The 27,948-nt window shown below is 43.0% G+C and overlaps 1 long non-coding RNA gene across 3 annotated transcripts in view; it reads right to left on the reverse strand.

Moving 5' to 3' along the window:
* LOC142828050 (uncharacterized) overlaps nucleotides 1-27,948 on the reverse strand; it is a 288,435-nt gene that overhangs the window by 253,240 nt on the left and 7,247 nt on the right. For all 3 annotated transcript variants that reach the window (XR_012902978.1, XR_012902979.1, XR_012902977.1), the window contains exon 2: nucleotides 11,000-24,221. This is a non-coding gene — a long non-coding RNA (uncharacterized LOC142828050). The remainder of the gene's footprint in view (nucleotides 1-10,999; nucleotides 24,222-27,948) is intronic.

Consider the following 27,948-nt stretch of genomic DNA (forward strand, 5'->3'; position numbering starts at 1 on the left):
TTCAATGCAAGACTTCAGTGACAAGATCAATAAGGAGACTATAAACTAATTGGAAACATGATTGCTGTATTCATCCACAGTAGAGGATTGCATAAGCAAGCAGCCATATATTCTGAAAAATTATGATACAAAATACAATTTTAATACTTTTCCTTTCACATAGATTACTCACTTACATCAAGGGGCATTAAATATTTGAATTTGGCAACAAATTCAAATCATATCTAGAATATCCATGTGTGTTAAATTCTTCCCTAGTGTAGCTTCATTAATACAATTAAAATAGCTTTATTGTAATAAATGGAGAATGAATTTGACCCAACAGCTTGATTGTTTAAATTCTATTTTCCCTGATGTCTCCCAGCCTTGAACATTGAGAGCAACACAACTCAATATTAACACTTTCTCACTTAGTCACCCAGTTAAACACCCAGCCAACCTGTCTGCACTTAAAGTTGCTGGACACATTTTTTCATGTTCAGGTTTCAGTGTCCCCCAGTGGCCAACCAATACAACTGCATCTCTGTGTGTATCTCACATGCACACACTTTTTTTTTTTAAACTTTCTTTGTGCAATGAAGTCTCTGTTTTAAAACTGTTCTCAATTTCTTCATACTGCAGTTAAGATCTGGAATTTGAATTCAGTCCTCTCTGCTTTGCACATCCTGTTTCAGAGCTGAACTGCTGGGAATGAATACAGACAGGAGAGTCAGAGGTCGCAGATAACATGTTGGTTATAGTGGGGGTGTTGGGAGCCATTGAACCAAACTGCAAGCCTTGTATATAATAGAAAACTCCGAGTTCCAGCACCCCTTCTTGTTGTGATGTGTTTGATAGGAAACACCTGGGCTGCGTCTAGACTGGCAAGTTTTTCCGCAAAAGCACTTGCTTTTGCGGAAAAACTTGCCAGCTGTCTATACTGGCCACTTTGAATTTGCGCAAGAACACTGACAATCTAATGTAAGATTGTCAGTGTTCTTCCACAAATACAATGACTCTCCCATTCGGGAAAAAGCCCTCTTGCAGAAATGCTTTTGCACAAGAGGGCCAGTGTAGAAAACTGAGAACCATTTTGCGCAAAAAAGCCCCGATGGTGAAAATGGTGATCGGAGCTTTCTTGCGCAAAACCGCATCTAGATTGGCATGTATGCTTTTCCGCAAAAAGTGCTTTTGTGCAAAAGCATCTGTGCCAAGCTAGATGCTCTTTTCCACAAATGCTTTTAACGGAAAAACTTTTCAGTTAAAAGCATTTGCGGAAAATCATGCCAGTCTAGATGTAGCCCTTATATTTTGACAGTGGTGTTTGTCCATTTTACATTTTAATCGTTGCAAAACTATGTTTATATATACTACCTCTCTGATTTCTCACACAGGTGCCAGTTTTGAGAAGTACCTAAGTAAATACGTCACTGCTGTCCTACAGACATAGGATTTCCTGACTTCTGGGCTGTTTCAGGCCCTGTATTGCAGAAGTAGAGTTCACTTTTTTGTCTTTATATTTTCAACCCAAGATTAGTAATCTCCACTGTCAATCTAAGGCCCAGTGAAAGCAACAGGAAGAGTCCCACTTACTTCAGTGACTTTGGATCAGGCTCTAAATTCCATAGGGTTGGAAAAAATATTATCCTAAGGACTATCTCAACCTCAATTCTAGTCATTTCCTTCTACCTGTTTGCACATTCACTTATACTCACATTATTCAGATGTTTGGTTACTTAAGTGATTTATAGGGCTTTCATTAATTCTTATGGACATTTTGCCTCCTTATCTGAAGGATGTGGCAGCTGGTTTTATGGTATAATCACTTTGTTAGAGGTTCCCTAAATATGAGTTATTTATGACTCTGCCTGTATGAGTTATTTATGGCTCTATGACTGTATAATTTTCCTGACTGGAGTGAAAAAAAAAAATCAATACTTTAACAGTGGATGACCTAAGATAAGTGGAGGAAATAGCTAGAAAACAAACAAGAATTAAAGCAAAGGAAAGAAGGGAAATCCCTGCTCAATATGCTGATGCTATACCATGCTCCTAGGATTCACTCTTTCCCTCTAACTTATGAAGTCATTACATCTATGCAAAGTGAGAATACCCAGCCATTCTTGCTGGTTAACACTATACATTCCTTTTTCACTGCTGTGAATGACTCCACAAGCATAGCACAACACTGAACAGGTGCCCAAGAATTCAGTATGGTATGGTTTGAACTGTGCCTTGCACACTAATCTCCTAGTGCATGACTGAAGTTCCTAGTCACTACCACAATACAAGTAGTTATTCGTTACAGCTTGAACCTCTCTAGACTGGCACTCTCTGGTCCAGCAACATCCATGGTTGGCATGATTTTAGTTAGCTGGATATTCACTTATCATGGGTGTGGCCAAGTTTCTCATGGTCCCGTAAAGTTTGTTTACAGCCACCAGTCCTGGCTCTGTGTTGTGTGCTGTTATTTAGCTCTAATTTGCCCCAAACACCTTCTAAGAGCCCAGTAAGCAGTGGAAGTATTGGTAATGCTGCTACATAGTATTGACCTCCTGTGGTTTGGCAAGTTCTCTGGTTCAACACTAGTCAGGTCCCCAGTGTGTTGGACTAGAATGGTTCAATCGGTAGTAGCAGTAGTAGAAAGTGTTCAGTGAATAAGCTCAATAAATACATTGTGGCATAACATAAGAACGGCCGTACTGGGTCAGACCAAAGGTCCATCTAGCCCAATGTCCTGTCTGCCGACAGTGGTCAGCACCAGGTGCCCCAGAGAGGGTGGACCGAAGACAATGATCAAGCGATTTGTCTCCTGCCATCCCTCTCCAGCCTCTGACAAACAGAGGCCAAGGACACCATTTTATCCCCTGACTAATAGCCTTTTATGGACCTAACCTCCATGAAATTATCTAGTTTCTCTTTAAACTCTATTATAGTCCTAGCCTTCACAGTCTCCTCTGGCAAGGAGTTCCACAGGTTGACTACACGCTGTGTGAAGAAGAACTTTCTTTTATTAGTTTTAAACCTGCTACCCATTAATTTCATTTGGTGTCCTCTAGTTCTTCTGTTTAGGGAACTAATAAATAACTTTTGTTTATTGGCCCTCTCCACACCACTCCTGATTTTATATACCTCTATCATATCTCCCCTCAGTCTCCTCTTTTCTAAACTGAAAAGTCCCAGTCGCTTTAACCTCTCCTCATATGGGACCCGTTCCAAACCCCTAATCATTTTAGTTGCCCTTTTCTGAACCCTTTCCAAGGCCAAAATATCTTTTTTGAGGTGAGGAGACCACATCTGTACACAGTATTCAAGTTGTGGGAGTACCATAATTTTATACAGGGTCAGTAAGATATTCTGGGTCTTATTTTCTATCCCTTTCCTAATAATTCCTAGCATCCTATTTGCCTTTTTGACCGCCGCTGCACACTGCGTGGAAGTTCAGAGAACTGTCAACGATAACTCCAAGATCTTTCCTGATTTGTCGTAGCCAAATTAGCCCCCATCATACTGTACGTATAGTTGGGGTTATTTTTCCTGATGTGCATTACTTTACACTTATCCACATTAAATTTCATTTGCCATTTTGCTGCCCAATCACTGAGTTTGGTGAGATCTTCTTGGAGTCACTCAGTCTGCTTGTGTCTTGACTATCCTAAACAGTTTTGTATCATCTGCAAACTTTACTACCTCACTGCTTACCCCTTTCTCCAGATCCTTTATGAATAAGTTGAAGAGGATTGGTCCCAGGACTGACCCTTGGGGGACACCACTAGTTACCCCTCTCCAATCTGAAAATGTACCATTTATTCCTACCCTTTGTTTCCTGTCTTTTAACCAGGTCTCAATCCAAGAAAGGACCTTCCCTCTTATCCCATGGCCATGTAATTTACACAAGAGCCTTTGGTGTGGGACCTTGTCAAAGGCTTTCTGAAAATCCAAATATACTATATCTACTGGATCCCCCTTGTCCGCATGTTTGTTAATCCCTTCAAAAAACTCTAATAGATTAGTAAGACAGGATTTCCCTTTACAGAAACCATGTTGACTTTTGTCCAACAAATTATGTTTTTACATGCTTCACAATTTTATTCTTTACTATTGTTTTGACTAATTTGCCCGGTACTGAAGTTAGACTTACATCTTCACTACAAAGTTATTTTGAAATAAGGTAAGCGTCCACAAAGCAAGCCCATTATTTCCAATTTCAAAATAACAGGCTTGCAATAGTGAAAAAATAACTCCTCATTCTATGAGGAATAACATCTATTTTGAAATTGTTATTTAGAGATAGCAGTAGTGAAGTGTCCATACTAAGCCTATTTCAAAATAACTACTCCCCAGTACTTCCTGGGGCTCTAAGTCAAGATAACATGTCCACATTAAGGGAGCCTGCTTCACACTAGCTTTCCTGTAGTGTGGGCACATTATTTTGAAATAGTTATTTCAAGAGCTAGTATTTCAAAATAACCTGTCAGTGTAGGTATAGCCTTGCAGAGAATTCTGAACAGGTTTCAGATAATAGGATACACCTGCAGAAAAGAGCCAAATCCACTGAACACGTGATACACTTAACTCATAACTACTCTGTAGAAGTCCAAGGAGGCAACTGAAATGCTGAAAGCGTTCCTTCCTTAGGTTCATCATTACTCAAGGGAAGTAATTTTCTGTACCGAATCATTTGTTTACCTCACCCACATTGGATGGCCAATTGGCAAAGGAGACAAAGTCAAGGCTTCACCCATTCTCTGCTCATGACACCTCCTTTCCACCTGCATGGGAAGGAGGGGGTGGAGGTAGCATACTTGCACAGGCTTGTATCCCCTCCATGATTCAGGGAGCCCACAGTAAAGCTTAAAGGACTATCATATTTACCCTCAAGAATGAGCCATGACCTTGCCCTTAAGTATTTAACCAGTTCTGCAAACTTAAATTGATATTTATAAACTTTTTCTCTCTTCAATATCTAACACTAAGCATTTTTAAAAAAAATATTTTCCTATCTCAACTTAAATTAAAACTTCATGTGGTAAGTCTAGGATGCCAATGTAGGTAGATGGGCAAAAACATTCTTGTTTCAATGCCCATTCCATCTGGAATAGTGAGTGTCTGTTTAAAGCTTGGCAACATATATTGTTTTTGAGAAAGCTTTGGCATACCATCCAAGAGTTCTTGGGTTAGGCCTACATACTAAAATGTATTTTATGCCCAGTATCAGTATCAAGTGACCTTTTAAAAATAAAATCTGTTCGTGTCATGGGGTTAGAACTCCCAAATTAACATTAATGTATTTTTCTGTGGTGTACCATTAGGAAACGCTGACATCAAAGAATTAATAAATATACGGGAATAAAGCATCTCAAGGATCATGTGCTTTCTATTGGTCAATGAAAGAAAACACCCACTTCAGAAATCAACCCATATTATAAGCATGTGATATAGCCTTATCCTATCCAGGAAGACACAAAAACTTTGCATGCTACATAGTCGCAGTTCCACATTAAAAAGAAAAGTAATTGAAAATTCTTGTTCCAAGAGCATTCTGATTGTATTATTGGTTCCTTAGGCTAGTTATATTTTATCAAGAGCTTCCATCTAATGAATGGTCAATATAGCTTCTCATTTCGAAATATCACTTGAGACCTGGTGTTGTCACTCTCCTCAAATTATTCCTTAGAAATATAGGAGGTTGATAAGGGGCACCTTACCAGGCAGTGTTTAAGTGTTTGTCTCTTCTTGCCACATTCACAGTGTAGACATTCCTAACCTTCTTGGGAAAAATATTGTCCCCCGTATTTAGCACTCTGCTCTCTCTCAAATTAGACAGCAGTGTTTTCATTGCAGACCAGTACCTAGTAGGAGTTGTTCTGAAGGAACCAGGTTCTCAAATATCACCTGCATTTCCTGCAATTTTGGCTCTGAGGCTTTTTACAGCAGTACTTTGGCGTAAGAGATTTTCAGAAGTAAAGCTTTTCCTGGACTTCAGCCACATCAGGGGCGTGATGTATATATGCAGAGGGTATTTGGGATAACATATCTGTCTCTCCTTTTTACTGGAGGTTCCAATAGTGGTGCAGTCTTTGCAAGGCAGTATAGCTACAGTTTCAAAGTCCCTGTGATGATCCTAAAGGACTGATTAGTATCATTTGTGGATGCACATCATGAGCGTGACCATACTGGGGCATAGTAATCCACAGTTTAACACAGGGCAAGATGGATTGCTCAAGATGTTTTAGGATCAACTTCCCCTTTTGTGCTGACCAGTTCCTAAAGTACATGATTCCCAGAGTTCAGTAACCTTTTCAGCTTCTTGATGTGCTCCATGAATGTCAGCTTTTCGTCCATTGGACCCCAAGGAACACCAGATGGTCACAGTGCCCAAGGACCATACCATGTTATGTAGAGTTTTGCTTGGCCTGATGTGGTGTTTCAGGTGAAAGGTACATATATACTTGTGTCTTGCTAGCATTGGCATTCCAGAATCCTATGCAATTCTACTTCTCAAACACACACAGTGGCTGCGTCTATACTACAAGCCTCTTCCGCAAAAGGAAATGCAAATCGAGTGTTCATTTGCATAGGTTGCACTCTCATTTGCATTTCCTCTTTGGATCCCTTTTGCACAAGAGGTTTTTGCACAAAAAAGAGCTGTGTATATGGCTCCTTTGTGCAAAACCCCCCTTGTGTAAATGAGGAAGAACGGCTCTTGTGCCAAAGGGTGCTTTTTGAGCAAAAAGGAGCCATCTACACAGCTCTTTTTTGTGTAAAAAACCTCTTGTGCAAAAGGGATCCGAAGAGGAAATGAAAATGACAGCATGAGCTATGCAAATGAGTACTTCATTCCTATTTCCTCTTGTGGAAGACTCTTGTAGTATAGACACAGACTCAGAGAGCTAGTTAGAATGCACTCTGTCCCCTAGAACCTCTCCAGTGGGCAGTGATAAAGGTTCACCTGAATAAATGAATCTTTGCATGCCGGGGAATTCTAACTAATCATTTGAGTAGACATTAAACAGCAAGGGTGAGAGCATTGGACATTAGAACAATCCATTCTATTGAGCACACGAACAATATTTCAAAACTTTTTTTAAAGTTGATTCTCAAGCAGGGAGGATATGAACTGAACCAGCTGCTATGTCTCAGAATTCTTGGCAATTTCAGTACAAGTGCCCAGTGTCATAAATAGCAACAGAACAAATACAGCCCCTTGTAAGTTTGTAGGTTTTGAAACCATCTTTAATGTACAGAGTTAGGCTTGCTACTTGGCCACAGCATAAATGTCTTGGGCTGCAATTGACTTTATCAGTCAGATACCCTTCAACTAGCCACTATCATGTGCTCATATAGATTATAGATTGAGCAGTATAAGGATACTGTGCAATGACTCATTTCTTGTATGGAGACTATAACTATACGCAGGCTGTAGAAACAGATCAAAGTGACTGCACTATTCAAGCCACATAAAGACCCTAACTCTGCAAAGATTTAAGCAGCAAATTCTTTACTCTTAGTCTGAAGTATAACAATTGTACATTAGCCACACCACTGTATGCAGCTTTCTTCCTAAAAATTCTGTGCTTTCATACCTATTGTCGGTTCCTCAATTATGATCTGTCCATTGTAGACTTTGCTGTTTTGGAGGACAAGTTAAGTTTCCACCTGACTTCTTTCATTCTGTGTTTACCAATTATGATGAGTTGGCATGCAACTTGGTTTGGAAGAGAGTGTAGAAGTGTACTTTGGTTGCCATCCTTAAGGGTTCAGCTTGCAAATGGTGGCCCATGCTTTTTTGCTATTATGAAACAAACCTGTGCCAATCAGCATCCTTCACCAATCACACTGCTCCTTACCCATCTCTGACAAGCCTTTCCCTGAACCAAATCCAAATGGTTTCTTCACCAAGAGAATCCAATCCAAATATTTCTGAATATTTCTTATATTACTGGGTCATCTGTTCAGGAATCTGCATTTGGCCGGTCTGAAGCTGAATCTCAGCAGATACCTTATTACACCAAATGAAATTAATAGGTAGCAGGTTTAAAACAAACAAAAGGAAGTTTTTCTTCACGCAGCCCAGTCAACCTGTAGAACTCCTTGTCAGAGGAAGTTGTGAAGACCAGGACTTTAACAGGTTTCAAAGAAGAACTAGATACATTCATGGAGGTTAGGTCCATCAATGGCTATTAGCCAGGATGAGTAGGAATGGTGTCCCTAACCACTGTCAGAGGCTGGGAATGGGTGATGGGAGAGGGACTGCTTGAAAATTCTCTGTTTGGTTCACTTCCTCTGGGGCACCTGGCATTGGCCACTGTTGGAAGACAGGATACCGGGCTAGATGGACTTTTGGTCTGACCCAGTATAGCTTTTCTTATGGTCCTAAATTGTGCTGTAGCCTGTTGTCCTTGAGATCTTGGCATTAATGCCAAGACTTCCCTTCTGAAGTTGCCTGCATTTTCAGAGGTGACAAAGTCTAGATTGCAATTACGCCTGTTAATGAATGGTGGTGGCCTTCATATGCTACAGTTTTGCATGATAAGGTCCTTTTCATTTCCCCAAATCTAAAATTTATTTCTCAGCTACCAAAATGAATTTACAATTGACTGTCACAGAGGTTTCAAATGATTTTGCTCCATATATGTACACTCTGCCCTTTTACATTTTAAACCTTATTGCTCATCTCTTTTTGAACTAGGATCAACAATTCTACATATGCATGAAATTCAGCTATAGCTTATACAAAGCCTGAGTACCTAGCCCTCATGCAGAGAACTCTACAGGGGCTTAAGAGGATGAAAAGTCACTCTTCTTTCTTCAAACCATGGTATTGCAATCTAGTTCCTTCACTGGCCTTTATGAGTGTAGAGTGGACCTCTAGAGCCAGATAACTGCGGCTCCAGTTGTCTTCTGTGTCCCCCCTTGGGCATACCAGAATTGACTCTCTCACTGTAGCTTACTCAGATCTGCTTGGCTGCTCTTTCTAATCCCCCTGTACTATTAAAGTTATAGTGGAGCCTCCCCTGTTCCATTTCTGTGTTCCCACCTTGCCTTCCCACCATGCAGCACATCTACAGAGATAAGCAGCAAGGATGGTGAACTCACCATAGAGAGAAAGTCACCTTCCTGTGATCTCACTTGCATATTACTATTAGGCTGTGTCTAGACTACATGCCTCTGTCGTCAGAGGCATGTAGATTAGACATATAGGCAAAGCCAAATGAAGTCGCGATTTAAATGATCGTGGCTTCATTTAAATTTACATGGCTGCCGCGCTGAGCCGACAAACAGCTGATCAGCTGTTTGTCAGTTCAGCGCGCTAGTCTGGACGCTCCCCTGCTGACATCAAAACCCTTTGTCGGCAGCCCCATTATTCCTCGTGGGATGAGGTTTACCGGGGCTGCCGACAAAGGGCTTTGATGTCGGCAGGGGAGCATCCAGACTAGCGCGCTGAGCGGACAAACAGCTGATCAGCTCAGCGCGGCAGCCATGTAAATTTAAATGAAGCCGCGATCATTTAAATCATTTGACTTTGCCAAAACAACAAATCTACATGGCTCCGTAGATGTACCCTTAATGCAGCAGTCAAAATTCATTTAGAGATCATCTTCTTGGACTCGGAGTGCTCAGGGTCAGAGTTTTATTTATTTGGGCAGTGCCTAAAAGATTGTGGGCATCATAACTCAGGTGGGTACTTTTGGCCCAATGCTTTTCAAGGTACACTGCAAAACCCATCATGCTGCTTTTTAGGCAGAAATTAGTATGACTGAGTGTGGCAGGGTACCCTTTGGATCTAATTGAATCTCTGGCTTTGGTTATTTTATGGCGTGGGGATGAAGGTAACTTGATTATCTTTTATGTAAGTCACCCCACTCTATGGAGCGCCCCATGTATTACCTTCCATGCCAATTTTCTTCCCTATAGTGAGAAAAAGGAGGGAAGAGAATGTGGCAGAGACTTGTATCTCAGGAATGCCTGGTTGCCAGTGTCCCTTCAGGAATCCTATGTAGTTATTACAAGTAAGAGCAGACTATGGACATGGTTTGGGGTACTTATACCAGTGAACCACCCTTACAAAGCTAGTCCAGGATCAACAGAGCACAACAATAACATGAAAGCAGCTGGGGACTGAAGCTTTAGAGTGCTAAGCTCTATTACTTATCATAAAAATGTGATCTAAAAAAATATAAAGCTTTCTGATATAAAAGGCAGTCTGTCCTGGAGCATAGCGTAAGAGTAGATCAGAGTGGACAGTATTAAGGAAATGAGGGATCTGTGGGGAGAGCAAAAGATGCTCATTTTCTTGATTTAAAAACACAAAGCCAGGAGCACACATAATATACCATTATATCTATGGCTTTAAACGTGAACTAAGCATAAATTATTTCAGGAATGTTGTGCATAGTCTCTTTTTATATCTCCAGCACAAGAACTATTTTGATTGCATGGCCCTGAAACAAGCCTGTTATTTTTCAAATTTTATCATTTTTGGAACAGTCTGTTGCAATGCAGCCACCTTATCTTTCAAACCTTTCTTTTCTAAAAAAGCAAAAATAAAACTCATTTTACCACTTGTAAAAGCAGAGAAACAGGCTAGAGTGGAAATCTCCATTTATCCACGGAATGGTTTGTGTTTCCCAAAGAAAACAAAAATAAGGGAGAAGATATTTATTAGTACATCATCAACTTAAAATGTTGTGGGTCAAGGGCTATTCTAAATAGTCAAGACAAGACGTTCTATATATATGAGTTGTTGAAAGATTTAAAAAAAAAAAAAAAAAAAAAAAGAGAGAGAGAGAAAGAAATGTTTACTTCAAAAGAGATAAGGTTGCATCATCAAAAAACCAAAACCCCCAAAATGATGATGATTCAACCACAGTCAAGTATCAACCACAGACAAGTATTAATCTATATGAAACCGATATTACTATAGTACCAAACACAGGAAAGCAATAAATTGTGCACTATTACCCAGAGGTCATACTGCTGCTGAAGGGCAAAAGGTTTCTGTGAGGGGGTCACTCACCACCGTAGCGGGGGTCCGTTGTCTGTCCCCAGAATCAGTCCATTCCGCCCGCACAGGCCTCCGCTCACGTGGCGTTTCCCCTCTGGAATCTTCTGGTCGCGTTGCTCTCTTCGCTACACTGCCCTCCGGCCGTGCCCAAGTCACTCGCTCTGAGCCCCCCTTCCGGGGGTTTGGTGTCTCTCCAGCAGGCCTGTCCGCAGGCCTAGCAGGCTGGCCGGTTGGCTGTCCGAGCACCCTGGCCCAGCCTAACTCTCTAGCCCTGCCCTAGCTCCAGAGAGCGTCCTGCTCCCTCGGCAGCCAGGCTCACACTCTTGCCGCAGGCCTAGCAGGCTGGCTGTCCAAGCGTCCTGGCCCAGCCTGACTCTCTAGCCCTGCCCTAGCCCCAGAGAGCGTCCTGCTCCCTCAGCAGCCAGGCTCACACTGCCTTGGCTGAAGCAGCCCTGCCCTTTTATAGCCCCCAGCTGGGCCTTAATTGGCCAACGCCGCCCAGCTGGGCTGAACTCCCCGGGCCTGCTCCAGGCTGAGGTTTGGCTCTTAAGGGGCCAGTACAGGGCAGCTGCCCTGTTACAGTTTCCTAGTTTCAGTTCAACTCATTTTTCTACTTTAAAATACACTGAGCCAAATTATGTACCCAACAGCCAAGTTTAAACATACCCCTTTGGCAGCAGAAGGGCATGCTGAAGGGCCAGAGGGAGTGGGCTACTGGCCAATCCAGAAGAGGACTAGGAAATGGTGAGAGGGATGAATGTAGGAACATAACTGCAGCACCCATTGACTAAAGGGGACACCTGTGACCACTGCTGCCTCTATAACCCTCTTAAAAGGGGCAGGCATCACTCCTGCCATCGCTACTAAGTTTCCCCCTTTCATTCAGCTGTTGCGCATCTTGCCAGATAGACTCCAGTGGTCACACACCAAGAAGGAAAAGGCTTTCTTCAAAAGGGGAAACCACGTGAAAGGTCTCAAAATAGCTTCCCAACTCAGATTTCTTTGCAGTTGAGCAATTTTAACAATCAGTTTTCATAAACTGCTAGAGGGCAGGGAAACCAGACACCATACGGAAGTAGGTCCATGCAAGTGGAGAGACAGAGCTCTGTGAGTGAATTACATTCAAAGGACTTGTCCTACTTCCAATAGTGGTTGCAATTAATTTCTGTGATAGAACGCTGTAAGCGCTAAGAAAGGCCCAATCGCTTTCATATCAGTCTGTGACAAGCATGAGTATGGACAGGATACTCCTCAAGTCAGTGAAGTTACACCAATGTAAACCTATTGTAACTGACACCAGAATCAAAAGTAACAAATGTTTGTTAGGAAGAGACGTAACATTTTTCTAGCTTAAATCCCCAGCTTACATCCAGTCAAGCTTTTTTCCCCCTGCCTCATTAAGTGTCTTGCTGCTGATGGATGAACTATCACAGAGAATGCAGAACCTGTTATTCTTCTCCAGACATGGCAGCTAGCAGCTAAATATAGGGTTTGAATGCATCAAACTGGATTCACTACAGGAGTAATGAGGTGTTTGTTCATAACTTGATTTCAGCCTCAGGGATTTTACAGGCCTGTAGCAACTGGTTCAAATTTCTAGAGCATTTTAGAGGACGTCTTAATATGAAGGAACTTTGGGGGTGAGGTTGAGGGGAAGCTTTTGTTATACTTGTCTCCTCTCAAATGTCCATAATATATTTAAGTTTTCATAAACAGTTCATCAGAAAGGTCACAGCTCAAAAACACTGGCCCATCATTGGAACAAAGGTCAGTGTGGACAGTACATGCTTGTAGCTGCAGCTTTCCAATATTCTTTTAGAGTTCTGTGGGAGGGAATGGTACATACACATGTTGGAGAATATCCATAATGAGTTGTGAAACCATATAATAAATTCCATGTCTCAGTCTTCAGCTGCCTTACCTGCAATCCCACCCTCTTCTCTCACTCTCCCCTGTTAACTGTGTAACATGCCTGAACTGTATTCAAACAGCAGCCACTTTAAAAGTAGCAACAACAAAAGCCAGAGAAGAGATTTCCTCTTCTTCACCCCCCCACCCGAAAAGTTCTCTGAAAACTTCCACACAGTGTGCAGCGGCAGTCAAAAAGGCAAATAGGATGCTAGGAATTATTAAGAAAGGGATACAAAATAAGACCCAGAATATCTTACTGCCCCTGTATAAAACTATGGTACGCCCACATCTTGAATACTATGTACAGATGTGATCTCCTCATCTCAAAATAGATGTTTTGGTCTTGGAAAGGGTTCAGAAAAGGGCAACTAAAATGATTAGGGGTTTGGAACAGGTCCCATATGAAGAGAGATTAAAGCGACTGGGACTTATCAGTTTAGAAAAGAGGAGACTGAGGGGGGATATGATAGAGGTATATAAAATCATGAGTGGTGTGGAGAGGACGAATAAAGAAAAGTTATTTATTAGTTCCCTAAACAGAAGAACTAGAGGACACCAAATGAAATTAATGGGTAGCAGGTTTAAAACTAATAAAAGAAAGTTCTTCTTCACACAGCATGTAGCCAACCTGTGGAACTCCTTGCCATAGGAGGCTGTGAAGTCTAGGACTATTACAGAGTTTAAGGAGAAGCTAGATAATTTCATGGAGATTAGGTCCATAAAAGGCTATTAGCCAAGGGATAGAAATGGTGTCCCTGGCCTCTGTTTGTCAGAGGCTGGAGAAGGATGGCAGGAGACAAATCGCTTGATCATTGTCTTTGGTCCACCCTCTCTGGGGCACCTGGTGCTGGCCACTGTCAGCAGACAGGCTACTGGGGTAGATGGACCTTTGGTCTGACCCATTATGGCCGTTCTTATGTACGATTTCCTCTTCTTCACACACACCACCACCCGAAAAGGTGGCATTCCCTCATTCATGTGCCATAAAAGTACATGAAGACAAACAAATCAAGGTCCAAGAAAGCGGATATTCCTGCACACCATTCTACCTATGCTCAGATAACAAATGGATCTTGCTGCACCACAGTATTTAATTTTTCCCTGCTATTGTCCAAATTGATCATTTATTGTCTAGCTTATAACGGCACCTATATTATTGTAGAGAACATGTATCTCATTTTTCATCTTGCTTTTTCTGAACAGATATATTAAAAATGTTATCCTATTTGGTCATCTGGATGGACTATATAAAATAATCATGTGAAAAAATTAGGTGCATAATTAAAGAAAACCTGTTCTCACAGTTCATTGCAATCTTTAAATCAAGACTGAATGTCTCGCTAAGCTGTTCTCTAGTTCAACCAGGTGTTATTAGATCTAACACAGGAATTACTGGAGGAGAGTCCAGGTTTATGCATGAAGTCAGACTAGATGTTCAGAATAGTCCCCTTCTGGTCTTAAAGGTCTATGAATAGAAACTATATATTAGTTATTCAGAAGGCTTAAGAGATTTCTGATTATCAAGATGATAATGTACATGTGTGTGGGACACATGTACATTATCATCTAGGGGGCTAGTGTAGACGTACCCACACAGAACAGAGGCAGAATCACCAGGCAGGTGAAAGTGGCCCAGCCCCAAGCCCCAAGGACACACACACATACATACACACACAGAGGCAGTATAAAAATTCTTCCAACCATAAAGACAGTGTTTCTGGATCCGCAGCAGCAGAGGCTGAATTGTAAAATGCTACTGCAATGGCAAGTGAATTGGAGAAGATATTGGTATAATTCTAGTTTCCTTCTTCTGCAGCCTGTTAAGAAGTTCAACATCTTAAGTGTTGCCTTCAAACACTCAGATTGATAAGCAAGTTTTAGTGTTTCAGCTGAGGGTAAGCAGAAGTTAGCAAGAATGTGATAGCAGTGAATTTTCATCATATCAGCTGACAGCAATAGATAAAGTCAGTTTGGGAGTACAGCATTGGAGTGCTGGGGAGTTGATCATTTTAAAAACCAAAGCCATAGCACATAGCATTATTTAGGAGACTTCTATGGAAAATTGCTTTGGCTCGAGACTGGGAAAAAACAGGACAAAAAGCTGCTTTTTCACTGTCAACTTTAAACTTTCAGTTCCTGGTTATAAATAGTAGGCAGAATGCTCTGTAATCCTGATGGGGGCGGGGAGGTAGAGGAGGGAAGGAATGCACAATAGATGGTAGGTCTAAATTTCATTAAATGTATAGGAAAGCTGGAATTTTGCCTTTATTGGGTATATTTGCTGTTTTCCTTGTTTACCAAATCTTGAATCTGTTAGATACATCAGCGAAGAAGCCCTTTTGTACCATCAAAATAGGCCTTACCTGTGAATTAATGTTGCCTGTGCCCCACACAGAAGGATGAATTTGAGAAGCAGCGTAACACCTACACAACTCCCTAATGGTATGGCTACACTAGCCACCCTAGTTCGAACTAGGGTAACTAACGTAGTCATTTGAACTTGCAAATGAAGCCAGGGATTTAAATAGCCCGGGCTTCATTTGCATGTTCCCGGGCGCCGCCATTTTTAAATGCCTGGTAGCTCGAACTACCTGCCCGCGGCTACCCGCGGCACGGGCTAGGTGGTTCAAATTAACACTCTTAATTTGAACTACCATTGCTCCTCCTGCAATTCCACGAGGAATACCACCTAATTCGATTTAGGGGCTTTATTCCGGAATCCCGTTTCACTGCCGCATGTAGACATGGGCAGTTACTTCGGGCTAGTCAATTTCTAAAATGGTGACCAGCCGGGAACATGCAAATCAAGCGCGGGATATTTCAATCCCGGGCTTGATTTGCAATTCCAGTCGACCTCATAGCCTCCCTAGATCGATCTAGGGGGCTAGTGTAGACGTACCCACACAGAACAGAGGCAGAATCACCAGGCAGGTGAAAGTGGCCCAGCCCCAAGCCTCCCTACCTCATGTGCCCTTTAGAGAGTGTAGGGTGATGCTGAAGCTTCTCCCCAGATTTGTATGAGGAACATTGCTGCATATTCCCCTTCATCAGGGATCAAGAGTAAAGTGCACAGTTTGCTGCATTCCTGGAGAGTGCCGGGGGCATATGAACTGTGCACTTTGCTCGTGTTCCCTGACAGAGACAGGAAGAGGAAGAACAAGCAGCTCTGGTACAAATCTGAGGGGAGAGGCTTTGCTCTCCCTACCCCCCCCATCTCCACAGAGCCCCCTGCCCAGAGCCCCTCCTTACTCTCCAACCCTGACTCTTGAACACCCACAACAGCAGGACCCAGACCTGAGCCAGATAAATGTGCTAATGGGAAATTAAATACAGGAACTACAGCAGCTTGATATACTTCAGACTTGGTGCAGGTGGGTATAAACACTGGTTAAGACACTGTCAGATTCTGGCATTCTGAAATATGAAATCCAGAAAAATACAACCACACATCAGCCTGTTAATCACTGAGGTGGGAATGGCCACAGAGGGAGGGCCAGATCCTCACCTAGGGATTCAACCAGGTGTAAAAATGCAAGAGGAGAAGGAGAAGGCAAAGGATTTTCCCCAGTTCTTGCACTGGATACCACTCTCTGTGCACCAGCCTACCTAGCTGATCAGACTAGGACTGCATACTGCACCCTGCAAGTGGAAGCAGAACTACCACTCCAAGCTATGCTGCCTCCTCTCTGCCATGACTACTACCTTTGATCTCACCCACTGCCTCTCACTGCAGTATGAATCCTCCCCATCCTTCTGCCCCACGGTGGCCATTTGTTTAAAGCAGGAATCTGTCCTTAAGAGTTTTGCACTGAGAAAAGGCCATCCTCACACGGAGTCTCTTTATTTACTTTCCGTTTTGCCTTCTTCACTAAAAGAGTAAACAGACTGGGTTTCCATGCAATATGTGGAAGTACATTTTCAAGGGGTCTCAGTCTCCTACTTACAAAGGCACAGTTTTTGCAGGCTCTCTGTCTAGTACAGAAGAGGCTTGCAGGCTCTCTGTCTAGTACAGAAGGGGCAGTATTTGTGGCTAGAATTTTCAGAAGACCCTGAGGATATTAGGAACCCAGTCCCCACTGATCTTTGACAGGATTTGGTTCCCTAACTCCTGGGTCATTCAAAAAATCCCAGTCTTCATGTATAAAATTTGCATGTATTTGATTTACAAATCAGTGGAGTTGTGTGCATGTAAATACAATGATCTGCACAAACAAGTGGGAGTACATAGAAATGCAGGCTGTGTTTTGGGAATATCACCCCCACAATCTGGATCTATATCCATGACTAGGACCCATTTCTTCAGGGCTACCCAAATCTGAACAATGCAGTGACACCCCTGACTGCTTAAGCATGGTGAAGCAAGTCAATGGAAAATGAGGGGAGAGGAAAGAATAGAGCACATGATGTTTTCAAAATGGCCAATCTTCTGTTTATATAACAGATCACATCTGATATGAAAGCAGACTTTTCACCCTCTCTCTCTCTCTCTCTCTCTCTCTGTGGTTGCTTTGCAGCACAAGATAACTCTTTATTTGCTGCATACAATTAGATGGTGATAATCAAGATGTTCTGGCAGAGTGCTTACATGGCGAATAAGTATCTTGTAATTGCACGGTAGATACCTGTTATTTCTATTTTCTAAAGCTTCATGAACATTATGTGGCCATTAGATGTCTATTACATACAACTTATTTATCACTCATTGAGCAGAACTGCTAATTTGTCTGATAATGAACAATATGCAAAATATGCTCCAAAGAGCATATGACTCAAACAAACCAGACATTTGTGAGCCCAGAGTTGAGATAATCCAGGATTTTCTAGAGTTATCCTTTATTCACAATACTTTTAGTAATCTACACTGTAGATTCATTCCCATAGGCAATCAAGAAACGTATAGATCCAAAACATGGATATGAATTAAATACCTAGGCATGACATCACCTCCATAGAAACAAGCAACAGCAATAAGAGAAACAAAGCTACTTTGGGAAACTTTCAAAAAATATACAAGCCTCATGCAAAATTCCTGATTCTTCCTCCCCTTGGGAGGGGACCGCACACATGCTACCTGCAGGTAACCAACTACATGCATGCAAATCCTGCCAAGCTTAGCATATTTGCATGGAAAGTCTAGTCCTGTTGTCCCCGATAAAAAGATGCAATAAGTCATCAAGTTACAAATAGTTGAGCATTCCTGCTTGTGTGCAATCCTACCTCCTCCCTGAAGCCCGGAGCAAGATTTAATTTGGTCATTCATCAAATTAACCTTGTAAAAAACACAGTGACAGCTGTTGCAAATCTCATGGTGAGATGTAACATAGCAGTCTCTCTTCCTCAGGCATGCTATATGGACAGCCACTCAGGCCCAGCAGGGATCTGCTTCCTCTCAAGTCATGGACCTCCAGCCAGGTTACAAAGGGTCCCATCCCTTCAAAGGGGTCAGAGTCCCACAAAGGAGTAGCTCAATGACCCTAGGCCAGGCCTTCAGCCAAAAGGTCTTTATCTCAGGGGGCTTTTACTCCACCTTCCTCATTTCCAGACAAGTAGCACAGACCTGCCCTCTCCTCTGGATTCCAGTCCAAGCAGCTGAAGTCCACTTCCAGACTTAGACTCCTAGCAGCATCCACTCCCTATCTTAACCTGCTTTTAAGCTCTTTTCTCTAACCACTTTCTCGTTCACTCCTCTCAAAAATCTCCACTCATTCCTGGCTCTGCAGAGTTGTTTGTGGCTCTTTTATTGAGCAACACCACACAGAGCTTTCTCCCTAGACTCAGCCCTCATGTGGCTCTCCAAAGTTTTCTCTGAGTCTATGACTCTATGATCTTTCCTACAAAACCCAACTGCTGGGTCTCAAACATCTTATCTTTTTCTCACAGCTCACCATGGATGCCTATTCCACCCAAGTGACTTCCTACATCCTTTATCAGAGCTCCTTTTCCTAAAGAGACTCCTAAACCCTACTCTTCTCATGCCTACACTCTAAAATCCATTCTCTATTAGTCAGCCTTGCTTCTCGCAGCTGGGACTCAACCTCAGTTCAGCCAGGTATCTCCTCCTCATCTAAGCCTAATTCTAAATGGGTCCTGGTCACCCTTCACATGCAACTGGGAGGACTAATTGTTTTCTCACTTCAGTTAACTCTTTCTTTACCTGGGTAGGTTACACACAATATCACACTCCTACTAAAATCAGCCTGTAGAGATTATAGTTTTGCCCAAAGGTGGTGCCATGAAATTCTTTGGCTCTATAAACCCACTAAGGTTCAACTGCAATGACTTAGGGAAATGGGGTTGAGGTATATGTGGTTTCACTTCTCTCAGTTTTGGCTGGTATTTACCAATTTATCCCCCTTCCTCCCTAATTCACAATGCATACAGTAGGAGATAATATGGCTTTATTGTATACCAATGATTAAATTCTACTCTCTAGAAGCTCCACCCTGAGCATATGAGTAGTCAAAATCATTATAAGCCCTTCCTCATGTAATGTACTATGTGACATGTGAGGCCTATAGTTACCACTGATAGATCTGCACTTATCAAATATATGCTAAGAGACCACTAATAGCTAGAACCATTTTGGGTCTGAATCTTATAGTGATTTATAGCCTGTGCATCCCCATAGATGTTAGTGGGGCTGTATAGGATATAAACTACACATTTTGAGTTAGATTTTAAGCACCTTCAATACATTCAAAGTGTCTATTTTCAGCTGTCAACGGGTTTTATTAGGTTTTATTTTAACCTGAGTTTATGCAGAATGTCACATTATTTAGGATCATCATAGCATTAAACATATATATATATATATATTCATGCAGGAAGAACAGGGTCACAGCAGTTATGGCCAAAGAGTGCTCTGTGATTGATTACCACAGATTAACCACCCCCATCTCCACCAGGAAGTTATATATTACAAAAAAGCCAAACTTAATCTAATTTGTTTGGGATTTATTGTCACCTCATAATTATTGTCATCGAGGATTTGATTGCCAAAAGAAAGCTGTGCCATATTTTCTGGCATTACAGATATTTACTAAGAAGAAGATTTACCCCGTGTTGCTTGGTTCCTTAACTCCGTTAATTTTTGGGTTTTGAAAAATAAAATGAAAATGTACATCTTCATTTAAAACAGTGCTCTGAAGAGGAACTGAGGATGAGGGGTTCAGTATGCAGGCTTCCCCAGGGAGAGAGGACTAACTCAGCCCACTCTCATCACAGCAGCTGAGAAGCACCTGTCTCCAGCTCCAGAAAGCACAGCCAGGGGAGGGATGCATGTCCTCCAACTGGGGCAGGTCCAGGTTAATCTGCCCCTTGTACTCCCCAGCCAGAATGAGGAATGCTGTAAAATTTGTACTTTCTCCTTGCTCCCTGACAAAGTAGAACAGCAAGAAATGTACCAGTATGAATGGGGGTGAGGGGTGTTCATCCCTCTCTCAGTCCTCTCTAAAGGGCTCCTGGGAGGGTGGGAGGCAAGATGCTGGGGCATTCCTGGATGTGAGAGAGGGGAGGGCACCCTCACCCAATGATTAACTTTGTAATTCCTAAAAGGTAAGAAAAATGAACATGCTATAGTACGTGTCCCTTTTTGTAAATTTAGTAAATTCAGTCAGATCACAGAACATGGCAATTATTTGGCAAGTTAATGGAGAATTCTACATGCTTGTTAGAGTCTTCAATGGTTTCAAATTGTGGTGCTCTGAATAATGCCATCTACAGTATTGTAGTAGTACACTTAATGAGGTCAGGCTGTTATGCCTTTCCTGGAGATGTAACACTTAGAATAACTGGAGATATTACATGGGTATTTTTAATGCACTGGGCAATATGGTGGCAAACTGTATTGCAGTTCCCTGGGCTTCCTCAGATTGCTGCCTGCTGGCACAATTAGTAAAATTTATCTGTGGAAAATACAAAAAAAAATTCTCAATCAGGATTTGAAATGTAGAGGTACAGGGCAGATTATTGTAATCACCGCAGGGGTAACCTGAAGGTCACCTCAAGTATCTCAGGTGTATAGAGACTGCCAAGTGCTTTGTACATCACAGGTAAGTCCAGAGCCTAGTACTTAGGTATGGCCTTTAGCTAAGAGCAACCCCCTGTTAACGTGATATAGCCAAAATGGGGATCTCAGAAAGAGCAAGCACTGTTTTCCTTAACCACAGATACTGATACGTGTCTGGCCCTTGCACATGAGGGGCAATGTCCTTAAGCTGCCTTCCTGTGTACCTACATTACAGTCTGCTTACATCTGACCTTGGATGAGCACCAAGAATTCTACACATTTTCACAGTCAGAATTGTATATACTGACTAAAATTTTCAAAAGTGCCTAGGGGATTTAGGAGTTTAAATACAATTTTCAGAAGTGAGAGAGCCAGATTTGTAAATGCCTAAATATCCTATAGGTACCTCATGGGATTTTCAAAAGTACCTAAGCAGGTTAGGCCCTTAACTCCCACTGAAAGTAAATGGGGCTTACATCATCTATGAAAATAAGTCTTAAGGTCTCATAGGCATTATCCTCTATAAATAGTGACTATGCTGACAGGATTCTGAACCAGGTTATGCATTATTCATTTTTTGCTTCCAAGTCAGCACCTGCTTTTCAGAGTTATTTCAGTTTATCATGTACATATTCTAACTAGAGATGTGTACAAGCTGCAAAGTTTAGGTCCAACGCTTAAGGGAACTTTATGCTTGGGGGCTTGCTACTGCACATAACAGAATTAAAGGAAACTTCCAAAGATATAAAATTGCATCTTAAGGATGTGATTTTTCAAAAGCATTCAAGGCTACGTCCGTTCCCATTGACATTAGTGGTAAAGCAGAGCTAGGTCAATGCTGAGCCCTTTTGAAAACCCACATCCTATAGATAGTGCTAAGATACTAATTAAGAGACTGTACATTGAAGCTCAAACTTGCCCTGTTTCTGTTGCTTTGTCCTGTTCCCCTGCACAGTGGTGTGACTTCAAGATTTTATTTAAGGAAAATACTATTTCCTGTCTTTCCTTTCTAATTTTGTCTCAAACTTCAGATTATTTATCTGCATTATCTATTTTTCACCACTGAGTCTGTGATGACAAGTTCTCCTCTTATCCTATGATCTTTGTCCTTGTTTTCATGCAGGCCAGCATGGACCATGCAGGGTTAGCAAACAGAGGAAAAGAATTCTTGGCTAGACTACCCTCCTGGCATTCATGTTCCTTTGAGTCACACCTTGTTTTGATAGTAAGGACTCTGATTCCTTGTACATGACTGTGTGTGAGGTTTTTGTAAACTTTTTGATACTGGTGGGTAAAGAATATTTTGCTAATACAGGTATATGTTCTCCTGCTCATAAGGATTTGTTTAGGCTCTGCACATATCCTTTTATAGATTTTGTTTTCTGTGAATGTCTGAGCAATGAGACTTTACAGATGAAATTACTTATTCAATGGAAGTTGTAAAAACATATTTGTGACTGTTAGGGTACGTCTAGACTACAGGGTTTTGTTGACAGAAGTTTTGTCGACAGATACTGTCGACAAAGCTTCTGTCGACAAAGAGCGTCTAGACTACATTCAGTTCTGTCGACAAAGCAAGCTGCTTTTTCGACAAAACCCTGTAGTCTAGACACAACCCTATATGCAATAACACCTTCTGTCGACAGAACTCTGTCGACAAAAGGCGTTATGCCTCGTAAAATGAGGTTTACCAGCGTCGACAAAACTGCTGAGTTCTGTCGACGTTATGTCAACAGAACTCAGCGGTAGTGTAGACGCAGGTATAGTTTTGTCGACAAAAGTCCACTTTTGTCGACAAAACTCTGTAGTCTAGACACACCCTTAGTGCACAGTTATTGTAGCTGAACTGAACTTACTGTTGGAAAATCGTGTCTTGTCATCAACAAACTGAAAACTGGGAAATTTGGGGGTTTGGCCAAAAATGAACACTTCTAGCTTTTCTAATCTTGCAGAGGGAAGATTGAAAATTTCCCCAGACAACTTTTCCCTCACAAAGTTTCTCTGAAAATTTTTGACCAAACATATTTATTTATTTTGACTTTTAATATAAAGGGACATTGTGGCACTGCACAGAAAAAGAGACATGGAAACAGGCACCCTATCATAAAACCTTGGCATTTAATTCAGACATGACACAACAAATGATAGTGATTAAAAAGGAAGGAAGGGAAGAGGATTACAATAATAAGAAAACATTGATGTCATAGGTAACACAATGGAAGTCAGCTTTTAGAAAGACCTAAAGAAGAAAGGTAGCTTGGTGATCAGTCTTGACAAGGGGCTTCCATGTATAAACTAAATGTAAGTTTTCCATATGCAAGTATTCATGTCAGAAATGCCTATGTACTTAGCCAGTGAACAGAAAGCATACATTTATAGGTCTCTCATGTGTGAGATTCACACACACAGATGCCACTCTAAAGAGGCCTTAAAATGGGGATAAATATCTTTTAGCTCCATGTGACTTGTGTCACAACCACAAGTTGACATCTCATCTCAACATCTGAATCTGTAGTCAGTCCATATAAAAGATATATTTTAAAATATATTTGGTAAATAAGATCTAACAAAGAATACATTCTCTTTGGGAATGGGACTGCTGTTACCCTTGAGGTGGGCCACAGTACCTAGCACTCTGTGGGTTATGCTGGAACACAAATAAATTAATGATCATCTGCGGAAAATTTGGTCTGCTCCTGAATATTCCAAAGGCCAATAGAGTAGCTTGTGTCAAATAGATACATTTTTATCATTTTTCTCCAACCTAGTTTCTGTACACAATGCAGTATACATTTATTATTTCAAAAGTTGTCTCTTCATGTCACCATAACTTCCTTAAGTAAATCTGTATATTGGACTCTGGTCTTCCCACATCCTGACCAGTGCAAACTAGAGCCATGCAATCAATTCTGACTATAAGACAAGCAGCCAATGACATGGAATTTAAATTAACTCCATTAAATAATGTATATTTTGTTCCACACATTAATGTACTATCATCTTTTCTTGTAACTAGACACCAGATTTTCTTTTACATGAATCAAGGCATGAAGACATAACAGACTGTAATACAATTTGTGTTAAATACAATTCATGTTATGTAATTATTACTGCATTTTGTAAAGTACCATAGTGAACCATACTGCTTGGAGTTGGCCTTCCAAATGTCCTTGGCTGCTTAGCATACATTTCAGAGCCAAACCAGGGGCATTCTTGGCTTTAGTTAAATTTGTCTTAGTCCATTCCAGCACATCCCAGTTAGCAGTTCCCTCGAGCACTGAGTTTTCTTTGTGAATCGGGTGAAAAACAGGATATCTGCAAATAAGAAGTCACAACGTCTTATTGTGAGCCTACAGTACATATGTCATTTCTATATGGATGTGATCCAGCATGCTTACCTGGCCTTCCAATTCAGGAAAGAATTAAAGCAATTAAGCCTCTGGGTCAAAAGAATAAATTACTGATTATATATCAAAGTTTGTTTTAGCTTGCATGTACATAGTTTTGTAGGACACACGAAAAAAATCAGGAACTATTCTGAAATGTCTCCAACAGTCAGGTTTCTTAAAAAGCACTATATTTATGCTTGCCAACTCCCCCTCTGTCCACCACAGCCGGATTATGAACTCTCCTGCTACTCACGCTGCAGCAGGAGGGGGGCTACCACCAACCCTTTCAGCGACCAGATGGGGACTGGACCATGAGGCCTGCCCCAGGACTGGGGCCGGGGACAAAATGCTGTGGCCAGATGGGGGCTGTGCCCCAACTGGGGTCTTGTTGGCCAGGCTTCATTTTAAGTAAAGTAAAATATTATGTCCAACATAAAAAGGTTGCCACATTGTCTTTATTGATGGCAGAGGTGGGAAACCTTTTTTGGGTCAGGGGCCACTGACCCACGGAAAAATCAGTTGGGGATGACACAACTGAAAAGGGGAAAAAAGCCCCTCCAAAACCCCCCAACCCTCACTGATGTGGCCACCAAATGAAACACCTCACTCCAGGATTGGGAAGATGACTGAGGTCCAAGGCCTCAGGCCAGGTTAACTCTTCTGGTGTTCCAGGGTTTGTGGGACCTCTAGGCTCTGGGGTGGGGCCAAAAATGAGGGATTGGATGCATGGGACAGGGCTGCCAGGAGTGGGATAGGGATGGGGGTGCAGGATCCAGGCAGGAGGTGGGGTGCGAGAGCAAACTGGGGGCAGGTTGTTTGACTGGGGGGAGAGAGCAGGAGCAGGATGGGGATAGCGTGTCTGGACACAGAGGAGGGGACAGGAACAGAGGAGGGGCAAAAGCATAGCGAGGGGGGAACAAGGGCAGGCAGTTACCCCCGGGTGCCATACTAGGGGGGTGCCAATTTAGCTGCCTGTAAATAGCCTCTGTAGCGCAGCCTGGGTGAGGCAGTGAGACCCGGCTTCTTTTTATGCTGACAGCTTCTGTGCAAGATCGGAGCAGCCCTACCATAGTGACCCTGAATTTGGAGGATGGAGGGATGGCAGCTGGAGTTCAAGGCTGACTCCGACTTCCACCCTTTCACGGTCCGACTGGAGGCTGGGGTGCAGCTGCAGGCCAGGCAGACCCAGGAGCTATGAAACCCCCAAAAGCTGCCAGGGCAGTTGCAGGTGAGGGCCAACCCCTAGAGCAAGGCCTCTCCACTAGCTGGAGAGGAGTAGATGGAAACCAGGGCCAACTCCTAGAGTCCCGTACCCCATAAGGATCCACCACACACTAACCACTGGCCAGCCTCGGTAAGCTATTCCTACCTTCCAGTGCCCTGCCATGAGCCCTTTACCTCATACCGCCATCCCTGACCCCTCACTCTCACCCCCATCCCTAAGCCCGCCCCCGAATCCAACCCCCTGCCTGACTCCTTAACTCCCCCCGTGCTCCCCCTGACCCAACCCGCCTCCTGACACCAGAACCCCGTCCTGAGCCCTGCTACATATCCCATCCCTCTGCTTAAAAACACGAGCAAAACTGGGGACATTGCTCAGTGCTCTACAGAGACCGTCTCCCACTCCAGCTACGCTGCTGCAGCTACTCGCAACATAATGCCACCCAGGACCTACACAGCAGTTTTAAGCCTGGTCCCTTTGCAGCCTGTCCTCATCAGCCTCCTTCGTCAGCCCCAGGTCCCAAACTTCCCACTAGCCACCGTTGTGCTGCCAGGCTTGGCGTGGACACACTGGATGCACACAGTGTGCTGCCCCCGCACGGAGCTCAAGCAATTCTCCGGCCTCGGCCGCCCACGTGGGTGCAATACATTGTCTCCCCAAACAGCCGGGCCCCGCTCGCCTTGCAGGCTGCAAGCTCCCACTTCCCAAATTCCCGCTTCCCAAACTCCCCGGCAAATTCTGCACTTTGACTGGACGGGGGCAGCACGAAGGGTCCAAGCCAAACCCTGTTTGTATGTTCCCCTCCCAGCACAGATTGGAATGTGTAAAGTCCCACAGGTAGTAACAAATGATTTGGGGTGTATGTGCAAATTTTGCCTTTGCCCCCGGGTGCATAACCCCCTTGCTACGCCTCTGAGGAGGGGGCAAGGGTTTGGCCGGGAGGAGGGGGGCACTTATTGCTCTTCGGGCCCCATTCTGGTTCCAGGCACAGCCTCCTGCTGCTCCCATGAGGTGGATTCTGGGCTTGGAAGACAAGCTGGGCTTGGGTCTCACTGGGGCAGCTCAGTGCTGGGCTTGGGGCATGATAGAGGATAGAGTGGCAGGCAGCCGAGGATGCAAGGCCCCTCGCCCTGCACCAGGCACTACTCCTGAGCCTGCTGGCCCAGCAGCCCATGAGCACCAAGAACAGCAGCAACACAAGCAAGTGGCTCTGGTGCACGTCGTGGCGCCCTGGGGCATGGGAGCCTGCCTCCATTCCTGGTGCAACTGGGCTACATCCCAGGCCTCACACCAGCCGAAGCAGCCCCTGGACCAGGGGACAGGCCATTCAAAAGGCTGTGGCCATGGCTGAGCAGGCAGAACCCTTGAGAGGTGGAATCTGCCCAGGCTGGGCTGCCAGGCAGTTTTGCTCGTCCCTGAACAGTGTCCGGAGTAGGGAGCCATGTGAGGGTGGAGCCTGTAGGAGGCAGAGTGATGTGATGACATCACTTTATCATCCCATAGAAAAAGTGTTTTTATATAGAGAGATGTCATGGCAAGGGACAGATTCTGAGAGGCATTCAGTCCACATAATTCTCCAGGGTTCAGATACTGACCTCAATTATATTAGCCTAACTGGGACCTAATGGTTCTTTGACTTAATGGGAATTGTGGATCGTCTTCTGCAAAGGGATCTGGAAATGAACTCTTAGTCCAGTACAAAGTCCCACTGACTTCAAAAGAGACTATAACACTCTATTTGCCTTCAGTGGGATGCTATAAAAGTTTGTGGATCCCTTTGCCCAAGGCAGTCCTCACATTTTAATCTAGAAATGGTTATCACTTTTTAGTCACAAACCACAAAAAAGCCCCCAAAGATAGATTTTACCAGCAAGAAGGTTGGACCTTATGGCAAGACAACCACTGACAGCAACAGGAGCACAAACAGCCTTTTCAAGAGAACCTCATTCCACGAGGAGTACAGCTAGTTCGTATTAGAAGCCTAATCCAAACTAGCTGCTCCGTGCCGCGTGTAGCCGTGCGGCACGGGGTTCGAACTAGCCGGGATTTAAAAATGGCGGCGCCCAGCTTATGCAAATGAAGCCCGGGAAATTCAAATCCAGGGCTTCATTTGCAAGTGCGGTATGCCTACATTCTCCTCCTAGTTTGAATTAGGAGGGTAGTATAGACATACCCTTAGTCCTCTCAGGAAGTGGAAATTGTCAGTGCTACAACAGGCATCATGTACAGTTTCCGGTCCCTCTACAATTCTTCTGATAGCCTTCCAACTTGACATGAAATTGCCCTGATACTCCTGTGTAGGGCTTCATTTTTTCTGGGCCTACATGTAATTTTTACCATATAGGATACACTTTAACCTAATCCCCATGATTATTATATCTGTGAATGCAGGTCTTGAGATAATGCCTGTGTTATTGCCTGTAATTTTTAA

Source organism: Pelodiscus sinensis, chromosome 3 (genome assembly GCF_049634645.1).
Source record: "Pelodiscus sinensis isolate JC-2024 chromosome 3, ASM4963464v1, whole genome shotgun sequence".
Taxonomy (NCBI): Eukaryota; Metazoa; Chordata; order Testudines; family Trionychidae; genus Pelodiscus; species Pelodiscus sinensis.